The sequence below is a fragment of the Sabethes cyaneus genome, chromosome 3, assembly GCF_943734655.1.
Source record: "Sabethes cyaneus chromosome 3, idSabCyanKW18_F2, whole genome shotgun sequence".
In the NCBI taxonomy this organism is placed as follows: Eukaryota; Metazoa; Arthropoda; class Insecta; order Diptera; family Culicidae; genus Sabethes; species Sabethes cyaneus.
This window is the reverse complement of record NC_071355.1, coordinates 207,532,444-207,543,087: the sequence shown is the minus strand read 5'-3', so window position 1 is coordinate 207,543,087 and position 10,644 is coordinate 207,532,444. Positions and strand designations below refer to the sequence as shown.

The following is a 10,644-nucleotide window of genomic DNA, read 5'->3' as shown; positions in this document are numbered from 1 at the left end:
CTGTATAAATCTTATAAATTGCTGTGAAATAGATTTAGTCGTTGCAGAGAAGAAAATTGCTGCACATACTATCATTTCTATCAACATGTACATTTAACAGTTTATTTGAATAACCCCTCGCCGGCTCAATACAGGCACTTTTATGGTTCAAACATGACTGTGCTCTCTGTTTATGTTGCTAATACATTTGAATTCCGAAGATGTGTCTCGCTCTCGAATACATAAACTCTCTTTCTCTCTCTTTAATGCATTTATGTTGCAGATCGTTGCTTGCACCGTGCGCGGTTCGCTATGCTTTTGCTGCCTGCCTGCTTACTCAGCGCAGCGGCACCAACCAACAGAGAAGAAGAGCGTCGCGAGTCGGCGAACTCGTCTGTGGCCATTTGCCATTAGCAGGCGGAATCGGAGGAAAAGTGTTTCGTTAGAAGTGTTGTGCGAACCAAGAAAATAAAAACTACCAACATGTTTCTCGCATGTTTTGCTTTTCCTTTCTTGCTCGCCTATGATGAGCGGCGGTAAGCAAACTATGTATGCGCTCAACAACAGCTCACGCCGAGATCGCTAGTTTTCTTCTGTTTACGTTTTCCAAACCAGTCCTATCGAAACCTTCCACCGGGTTGGATCGCTCGCTCGTTGTCCGTGTCGTTGTCGTCGGTCCGGGTGCCTGTCGTCATCGCATGCCGACGTCTCGTCCGTTTGCCGGCGTGTGTGCACTGTTGCTTAGTTGCATGTTTTGCGGTTTTTCCTCTTCTGGACGGTGCGTCCTTGCTAGTTATGCCACGGAATGTGCTACGTACGACGACGGGAAGGATTGTTGTACGTTGCTTAGCTCATTAGAAGACAGAAAGACTATTGACAAAGGTGGTGCAACACAGTACAGTAAGGCAGTGCTTCTTCTAACAACGGATGATATCTGTGATTGGGATGACCTTGTGATTGTGATCAGTTTTTTCAACTCGAACAAATGTTTTTGTCCGTGTTATTGATTCACGGCGGATGAGTCAGGATAAAACAATGCGTGGTAAATTAACGATGATCTAAACGGGTGGAGCCTGTTTCGATGTGATAGATAACGGTAATGAACAGCAGCAGATTATTATTTTTGTGTGGTTGAGCTGATTGTAACGAAAATTACCTTTGAATCTATCGTTTCTGCCCGTCCTTGTCTACGTTGAATCTTCAAGGTGTGCTGGACGAATTTGCGAGTACGGACAGTGTAATAATTGAATGTAAATCGTCTCTCGCAGAATGGCTAATAATGCACAAATTATAAACTGCTTGAACAGCTTGAGAAAATTGAAGCATTGAAGAGTGAGACTCATATGTGAAGCAGTTGCAGGAAGTGTTTTGTTGTGTGGGGGAAGAAAAAAAAGAAATAATTACATCTCGAATAATTTCGGATGAAATCGATCTATTGGCAGTGTGTGAGTGTGCATCGATAATTATTAACCGTAAGATCGAATAGTTCACCCACTGAGCAAAAAGGCTCCAATACCTGACGCGAACGAACGGTAGCAGGCAGTGCTGAGCGCAGTAGAAATCGAAGAAGAAATGTCTGAAGCGTGTGAGCTTTCTGAATATTAAAGTCATCGCTGTGGTAGCTGCTCTGGCGTTGTTGGAGCCGACTATGAATACGAAAATATATTTTTCAGCGAGGCAAATATTAAAGTGAAATCGAATGTTGATTTATGTGGCTGGATTGTCTATGTTCGTAGCCAAAGTGAGAGTAAACATTAATAATCTGGACGACGACGACGACGACCACCACAAACAAGATGGTTTAAAGCGGATCGGATAATACACTTAGAAGGATTACAAAGGAAAAAACCAAGGTACGGGATACATTTCACACGTTTGCGAAATCGTCGCCTACAATCACATGGCATATCTCTTTAGTCGTGTTCTGTGGAATTTCTCAAGAGCTAAGCTGAGAATTCGATTTTCGGGATCCCAAGTCCATTGAAAAGCTTTTTTCTTTACTCTCTAAGCGTTGGCAGGTAGCCGAATGAGCCTAACGAATTGTTGGTGTCCGCTTTGTGCCTTGAAAATTTCGGGGTTCCCATAATTTTCTAGCCTTGAACTGCTTTTGACTCACAGCTGGCTCAAACTGAGTTTTATGTCCGTTTTTTTTTATAAAAACAATAACAATTGCCTCACAATAACAGAGTTATACTTACAATTCTTTACGATGTCTTTTGTAAGTTTGATCCTGTTTGGCAATTAAAAAGAAAAAAGCATTCTTTAACTGCACCCCGTGAACCATTTTTTATCCCATTTTCCAGAGCCATACTTGATGACAGACATGATGAAATCGCCTGGGGCCTCCCTTCATCTACTTAAGTTTTTTCATCCGGAATCGTATTCTCAGAACACCTTCGAGCGGCGAAGAGGCTGACGAGGCATTTCGCGATTTACATAATCAGCATTTATGCTTATGCTGTTCCGCAAATTACATACAGCACAAGCATAAGCACAAGCAACATCTAGTTCAAACAAGAGCCGCGCGGTGGATCTCCCGGAGGTCTCAACGAGGTGAATTTAACATGTCTGCTCTGTCATTATACAACTTCCGAAAGGGGCATACATTGTGTAGCGTTGATAGCGACGTCTAATCAGGCGGTGCATCCCATTCCGTCCGTCTCACTAGCAAATGTTGAAGAATTAAAATATATTCCAGGAAAATTGTGGTTAAAAATGCTTTGAGGAAGGCAAATTAAAACGGAGTTGACTCTGATACATTTTTAGTTTAATGGAAATAAAATAATAATTGCTTCACTCTTCACTAATGTTGTTGACAACCGAGATTTGAACCAACTTTTTTCATAGTTTTGGGCATGTTTGCTCTATAACATTCAAAATAGTTTTTTTACAGCCGGAGATAATTTTATAATTCATAGACTTAAGCTTATCCTTAGACCTGTATCACATTTGTTTTCAGCTTCCAGTTTGTTTATGCCATCGATATCGTTAATCCGCTAGCAAGGCGAACCGGAGTCGGTCAATCAATAGCGCTTGTAAACAATTTTGACTTTGTGCAAAAACTACGTCTCATTAGTAATTAACGAGTGGAGAACAGGTTGTTGTTGAGGCGCTTGTTTATGTTTATTGAAGCTTTTCAGAGCACAGGTTTGCTGCTCTGATTGACAGCTGTGAAAAACTGTGTCCCCTTCCTGCAGTAATTATTGATTACTAAATTTTATGTACGGGTACATGGTCATCACCTCTATAAAAACTACAGTCACAGTTTCCCTTGCTTGGCCTTATAGATTAAATTCTTTGCTTTTATTGTTAGTTAGTTTGGCTCTGCAAACTTGTCCATTAGTTGAATAAAGTAATTTAAAACTTATTCGTATTTACAAAATTGTTTTCAAAATGTTATTCTAAGGGCGTTTTTATCCTTGTTAAGCAGCCAATTAATCAAATTGGTACTGCATTAAGGAGCAAAATTAGTCTGGGAGAGTATGCGGTTCCCAGTGCATACAATCTATACAAAGTATTATATCCTATCGTACGAGGAGTTTCCCTTCAACTTACGGAGCTGCTGTTGAATGCAAACCACTCCCTCGCCATAGCGTCTCTTGGCGCTATTGTTTGTTGAATGGGCCGAGAAAAAGGGCAGGTACCTAGTCAAAATCGATCGTTGAATCGAGGAGGGTGAGGTCCATTCATCGTTAAGTGCCGTACCGCGCCGGCTGTGATCGATCGAAGCTCTTGATTTATAAAAAAACCATCAAACACGCGCCGTTACCAAGTGAACCGACTGACGTATACGAGCGTTTGATGGTAGCTGGTTGGGCGAATTGTTCTGCCGAGCCAAAAAGTGATTGCGTGTCGAAAAGTTCTTCTGGCCAAAATAAGAAGCCCACGAACTCGAAGGTAATTACCTATATGCTGTACGTAGAACAGATGTTTTTGTTTGGAAATCTCACCCCGCGCACCGGCGACGTGCAAGCGCTATTTGGTGGGAGGGTCGCAACTGTGTAGAGGGAAAGCCCGTCCGAATGGCTTACGTATATTTCTTCATCACATATGTTAAACATCTTTCCATAAGGCTGCGGAAATGGTCCGTTTTAAACAGTGAACTGGTGCTGACTGGACTGACGTTGTGAATCGGTTTGTTGTTTGTGTATTTTTGGGCATCAGGCTGAATGGAATATTTTACATGCATTTAAATCTACGGTTAGGAAGAAAATATCGAAGTGATTTTGCTTAATCCCAAATTACACAACAAACAATTGAATTGTAAGACCATAAACATTGAATATATTGAAATTCACAATTCAATTCAAAATAGCACACAAAGAGGACAAAACTTTACGAGAACTACTGCTAAAGCTTGAGTCTCTTAATATCTGGACTGACTTTTTTTTTCATTGCAACGCTCCTAGTGGTCGGATCTGGAATGTTTTGACAGCAATTTGTTTTGAAATGTTTCCTCCTCCAGAGCTGAAAAGTTCGCCGCAATTAATTTTGTTTTAAAGAAGCTATACTTAATAGTAGTCGCGAAACGAAAATTAATTTTTGAAACCCACTTTGAAAATCCGACGTGGTCAGGTTCAAAAATTGCGAAATCATTAAAATTGGCTAAATCGACCGTGTGCAGCGTTAAAAAACTTTTCCGTGAGCAGCATACTATCGATCGGCAGGATCATAGCTAGTATCGTAGTGGAGCTAAGGATTAAAAGCTGCATTTGGCGGTGTTGAAAAGAATTGGGATAAATTCAGGGATGTCGAATTATGCCAAAAAATTCAATGCCAAGATATTCGGATATTGCCAAGAAATTCAGTGCCAGCCAAAGAACCGTTAAAAGGATTTGTCTGCGAGAAGAATTTCGTAGGATGCATTTTCTTGGACGACGAAATATATGTGAAGATGGATTAAAAGCAGGCTCCCGGATAAACGTTCAATTAAGCCACTGGTCATGGTAACTGGCTTGCTAGAGACAAGCTAGATTTGATTTTGTCGATAGATTCGCAAAAATGCTTACGATCGATCTGGCAAGGTATTTGTAGCTGCGGATAATAAACCCAAATTCACGTGGCAATCAAGACAATGGATTCCAAAATATACAAGCCAAGGATTGCCTAAAAATGTATTCTTCCTTACATTAAGGCTTACACATTCTTTACATAGCGTATTTCCGATTTGTTCTCAATCAGACGCGAGGTGACACACGCGGGTTACAGCTAGTTGAAAAATATTAGGCAATTCTGGCTTTAGTTTTCAGAAGGCCGCATAAGCCACGCAAAAGGGCTGATTATGCGACCTTCTGAAAACTAAAGCCAGAATTGTCAAACAGAAGTTTAAGAAGAGTGGAAAGGGTCGTGGTGCGACAGAAATGAAGAGATAGTGGAACAAAATGCCCGCTCAGGCTAGCCAAGAGAGTATCCAAAATATGATGAATAGTATCCGAAGAAAAGTTCCAGTTTTCTTCAAAAATAAATTTAAATATTTTTTTCTGTTTGGAAAATATTAATAATATTTTTCAACTAGCTGTAACCCGCGTGCGTCACCTCGCTCTAATTGAGAGCAAATCGGAGCTAAGAATGTGTAAGGAATTAATGTAAGGAAGAATACATTTTTAGGTAATCCTGCTTGTTGTATATTTTGTAATCCATAGTCTTGATTGCCACGTGAACTTGGGTTTATTATCCGCAGCTACAAATACCTTGCCAGTAGAAAAAATTACCTTTATTTTGAGTACTCATCATTTTCATTTCATTAACATGGTTTTATTAACAAGTTTTAGAACAATATAAGATTTAATTTCAATCCAAGGTCGAAAATTGAGCAAAGCAAAATAAGTAATGAAAAACAATTCTACTTAGAAATCATTATTTGCAAAAGAGTTAAGAAAAACCGAAAACTTTTAATTTTTATTTGGAATTTTTATTATTCATTTTCTAAAATCCTACTTGCCACTACAACTTTTGTTGTTTCTCAATCCAAGCTAGGTAGTTCAAATTGTGGTTCTGTGTACTAGAAATTTGTATCACGTTTTTTCCGTCTTTACGCCTCCATGTTTAAACGCATTGGAGGTAAATTCTAAGTTAGGCGGGAAACTTTGCAGACATTGAATTAAATGTTCATCACAACCGTGGATCACACACACCATTGTTTGTCACGTTTGACTTTAACTGCCGATTTCCTTTTGTATTTTACCTATTGATTGATAAAATGACTTTTTAATTGGAGACATATTCATTTTGTAACGGGTGACATCTAAAATTTTGGATTTTTTTTCTCAAGCTGTCAAAAAAAGACAAAGATCCGTGAAGAAGATCTGATCTACCGAAATAAAAGATACATTATCCATTGTTGAAAAAAAAAATTAATGTACCGTCGTCCGGGGCGAGATTGTGCCAAAAAAGCATATGGTTTTGTTCTTTAGCTCAGTATACACACAATTTAGGAACTAAGTTGATTTCAAACCTGTCAATATGTACTAAATTGTTCAATTAACAACTACCGTAGAGATGGTTTAGTTACAATGAAACCTAATTTTACTGGAAGTGCATGAACTTTGGCACAATCTCACCCCTTCTAGGGGGTGACATTGTGCCAAAAATTTAAAGTTAAGCTAAAAACCTAAACAGTGAACGTTAGCATGTTTATAAACAATACACATAAATATCAGTATAAAGTATTTCATATGGGGCCGTCCATGAACTGATTGGACTATCAGGGGCAGGGGGTCGACCAAAAACAACGCATCATACAAAAAGTATGAACGAAAATAACCCGAGGCGGTCTGAAATAACTAAAAATGAGTTCGTAGTCAATGGACAGCCTTTATATAGCCAGTAGCGTTTCTAGGGTTAACAAGTGGGAGATATATGAAGGGGTGTATCTTAAGGGGGCATACCTATTTGATCATTTAACAAAAGTAACCATTACTTCGTTCGAGAACCCGCTGCCGCAGAACATGTAGCCCATCCCACCCCCCTCCCCCTCGTTAAAACTGGCAGTTTATACCCGGTGTCTTATATTAGAGTGTTTATCTGAGCATCTGAAATTTCCAGAGAAAAAATAAAAATTAGTTTAATTTATTTAGCAGACCTATGCTCCAAAATGGATGATGCAATCTAATCTGTCAAAATATTGTGCTCAATAGTAAAGAATGTGAGTGTACTGGTGTATACTGACGTATTTTTGTTGTGTATGTGAAATCCACAAATTGGATCGATCATTATGGCTTGGCACAATCTCACCCCCGTGAAGCTCGAAAACTACAAAGTTTCGAAAAATATTATTTTCATAATCAAAACTTATCCAACGCATAATAACCTTTCAATACATTGTAAATGATTAGTTTATATACCTTCAAAATAGCAAGTTGATGCGATTTCTTGTTTGGGTTGGTTTATGGGGGACATTTTTTACAAGCGTTATTTCCGTGTATTTTTGTTCGCGAACTTTGAAACCCTGTTTAGGCTAAATAGTTTGCTAATATTATCTGTGTTCCATTCTAAGTTATGAATAAATATGTTATTTTCATCATCATTTTGAATTTAGGTCACCAGTTTTTATAGATATAAAAAAATTTCACTAATAAACATTTTTGGTTTTTGGCACAATCTCACCCCCGTGGCACAATCTCACCCCGGATGGCGGTACATTTGAAAACGGTCCGTAATCGGCTGTTCGGCGAAGCTTCCGTTTGATGTCGGAACGGGAGCATTGTACGGCCCTCATGTCAACTTTGCGAATGCATCTCTTAATTCTACCAATCAACTGTTTGCAATTCGTGGCTCTCCAGTTATTTTTATACACCAAGGAACTCAAAATCCCGAAGAAATCTTCAATTGGACGCACTGAAACAATTTTGTCGGGTCGTAGTTTTTGAGTACAAATGGGATCGAATGGGTATTCAGGAACGATTGTGTTTTTATCAGAGATGGAAAATCAGTGATGTTGATCAAATCTGTGAGTTATCGCCACACGCACAGATCATGATCCGTACAATACATGACGAACAGTGAATCTTTAATATTGATCACAAGATTTTGTTCTCTAAACAGTCTCAGCAGTCGATCATAGTGTTACATCTTATCTAACTGCGAGAAAAAAGGTTGCTCGTGTTGTTTGTATTGAGATTCACACGCTGCACACAACCAATCGTCTGTAGGGTTTATTTCTAATTCCCGTCGTAATAAGTAAAGCCATTCTAATTTTCATCATTTGTTGGATGGATTTAATGAATACTCCAAAAGTTCTTGTGCTGAGTTGACTAAAACACACTTACCTTCCGATCCGTGAACTTTGGTATCACTGAAAAGCAATTATTAAAGCATATTATTGAAATTACGCAACTGATTTTATTTCTTAAATTCGTCGTACCGTTTTAAAATCCGTTCATCAAAATTTTTCATCGTCTGAACTAAAAATCACAACAATGTTTACGAAGCTAACGCGCATAGATTTGTGTAGGACGGCATGACAAATGTTATTCTGCAAAATTTCTGCAGGTCAGGCAAGTTTTCCTGGCTGTAGAAAAACGACAATGCCTTTCGTGAGTTATTTTCATTTATGAATGACGGAAATTAAAACGATTAGTCTACATTTTCTTCTTCGTCGCACGAAAAAACGTAGGAAATTTGGCTGGTAGGACTTCTATAAAAAGCATTTAAATCGATCTCAGCTCACTTTGATTGATCACGTATGATAGACAATAAACTAAAATATTGGGGAATAACTAGTTTTGCATTGTGTGTCATAACAATGCTGTTATTTTTAATAATTTGTGTTGGATAGGACGGGAATAGGCAATTACGATAAAGCAGCAACATACTCTATATCTTATATTTCTCAGCGCGATTATGCAATGAACATGATCTGACATGAGGTTTACCATAATCTGTACAGATCGCGACAAAGTATTTGTCGCTAACAAGTAGTGATGTCAATGAATCTGAATCTGATCGCTCCTATAATCTTGATCGCTAGAAGCGATTTTTTCCATCCCTGGTTTTTATCGCGTAATGTGATGATGCTCTACCTAGCCAAAACACGTATTGTCCATCTGCATGATAATATGATATTTTTGTAGAAACGGGATCAACATTTTCTTCAAACATTCGTCTGAGCACATCTTAATTGATAGCCAGACCAGTAGGCTTTTTGTTAAAGGGACATAAATGACTAAAAATTTTGAAAAAATCATTATTTTTTTATTTCAGATTTTGATTCTGCAATCTTTTCCGCTTATTTTGATACTAAATTTGTAATGATCCGACCACGGGAAGTGACTGAAAAACGATCATACACATAAGCATTCCAGTGCGGCGTGGAACAACTTCGGCGGAATAACACGTCGCTCCTGAAACACCATGATTTTTAAACTTTATATACCTTTTTCTCAGAAACTACACAACGTATTGGAACCAACTTTTTTTTTGTTTTGTTGGTAGTACTTTGGCAAAAACTTTTATAACTTTTCAGTTTCGTAAACAAAACACAGCTTGAGAAAAACGAAAAAGAAGAAAAATAGATGCCTGAAAAAATAAAATTTTGTCTTTGGCTTGCGAATAGTTGTTGGGCATCTTAGGATATAAATGTTGTACCGTATACTTTTTGCCGAGATTTCTGTAGCAGTTCGTAGAAGTTTACAACGCGCTTTCGAAATGCTCCATGTTTGGACGCCATTTTAAGCAAAACTGGGCAAGCATAAACACAACAAAAAATATTAACAGAAAGAGGAGAGTAGAGAGAGCTAACACACACATAGGGGAATGTCGTCGTGGTTGGGCCATCTTTTGGTCTACAAATTTCATTTCAAAAGAAACTTTGGAAATTTAACAAAGGTCTTAATAATAGTTCGTAGTTAGACCTTTGTAGTAAGACCTTTGTTGAATTTCCAAAACTTCTTTTAAAATGGAATTCATGGACCAAAAGACGGCCCAACCACGACGACATTCCCCTACTCTTATTTCTCTCTGAACTCGTTTGTTGTTGAGTATAGGGGCATCGAAAAAATGCCAAAATTTTAGTTGTCACCCGTTACTACTAAGTTAGACAACTCATACCTAAACCTGTATACCTAAACGATGAAAAAACAAGGTTTCCATCATTTTCATTTTGCTAGATATTGTCAATTGCAAGGAAAATTGTACCATCCAAAGTGCGATATCGCTCGTAAAAGTGTTATTTTGCATTAAATCGTTTCGGTATCTTCGGCGCACTTATTGCTTAGAAGATAACGAAAAAGTGCGCCGAAGATACCGAAACGATTTAATGCAAAATAGCACTTTTATGAGCGATATCGCACTTTGGATGGCACAATTTTCCTTGCAATTGACAATATTTAGGTATCAAATCATCGCTGGAATTGTTAACCTTGTGTGTGAAAATTAAAACGACAAACGCCCAGAAAATGATTCATACATCAAAACGAAGGTAACATTTTTCTTTTCTGGGAGAAAAATACGTAATGTATTTTCAATATTTTGAAAAGGGAGGAAGTGTATGATGCGAGGAATGATTAATTGGGCGAACTGAAAAATTTAGATATAGACCAAAAATGCAATGGCAGGTGGAGCTCGCACCCACGGACAGTGGGACGGATTCAAAAACCATAGACATCGTCCGTCGAACTATTAACGATATCACCTTAATGTCTTCTGCGAAGTTTCTCCACTTTATGT

At 38.3% G+C, this 10,644-nt stretch overlaps 1 protein-coding gene across 1 annotated transcript in view; it reads left to right on the top strand.

The window, feature by feature from the left end:
* Nucleotides 1-637: 637 nt before the first annotated feature.
* LOC128741738 (uncharacterized) overlaps nucleotides 638-10,644 on the top strand; it is a 172,524-nt gene continuing 162,517 nt past the window's right edge. Inside the window, exon 1 of the mRNA XM_053837735.1 lies at nucleotides 638-1,832. The gene's annotated coding sequence lies outside the window, so the exon portion shown is untranslated. The remainder of the gene's footprint in view (nucleotides 1,833-10,644) is intronic.